A 766-nucleotide genomic window follows, 5' to 3' on the forward strand; every position below is an offset into this window, starting at 1 on the left:
AGGGTACATGAGCTCACCAGCGAGAGACAGGGAGAGAGAAACTGTGAAAGCAAGCTGCCAAGTCTGAGACTTGAACCACAGTTGGCCATATGGGAGTCCAGTGCCTTAGCTACCACTCCACCTGCTGGCTGTTAGGAAACCATAAGCTCTTAACAGGAAGCTGGCTGTGGATTGTGGGGGCCGTTAGTCGCAGTGATCAGGAAAAGTCTCCTGGAAGAAGTGAGGTCTACTCACTAGCCAGAGGGACAGATGAGGGAAGTGGGAAGGGAGAGAAACCATCACGTGCCAAAGCTCGGAGGCCAGGGGAAAGCTGAAGAAAATGCTGAAAGGAGGTCAGTGTGACTGGAGCTCGGAGGCGGAGGCGGAGCAGAGTAGAGAGGAATGCAGCTGGAGGGCCAGATCAAGATCTTTGCTGCAGGGCGGGGCAGCAGGTGGCATGGTGGTTAAAGGCATTGAACTTCCACATGGACGACCATGGTTTGGGTCCTGGACCTGGTGGCTTGCATTCTCACTCCCCACTGCCCCCCCCCACACACCCTTCCTTGCTCTCCCTCTCACTCTGTCCCTCTTTGGTCAAATTAAAATAAATAAATAAACAAAGTTAAGTAAAATAATTCTTTTTAAAAAATGTATTCATTTATTTTCATCTGACCAGAGAAAGACACACAGAGAGAAGTGAGAACGCCAGCCACCAGGCGGGGGACTCTGCAGCCTTTGTCTGCAAACAGTGGTCAGTGGGAGTGTAGTGTCCAGGCCCTTTACCACC

This window comes from Tupaia chinensis, unplaced genomic scaffold, assembly GCF_000334495.1.
Source record: "Tupaia chinensis unplaced genomic scaffold, TupChi_1.0 Scaffold000067_1, whole genome shotgun sequence".
Lineage (NCBI taxonomy): Eukaryota > Metazoa > Chordata > Mammalia > Scandentia > Tupaiidae > Tupaia > Tupaia belangeri.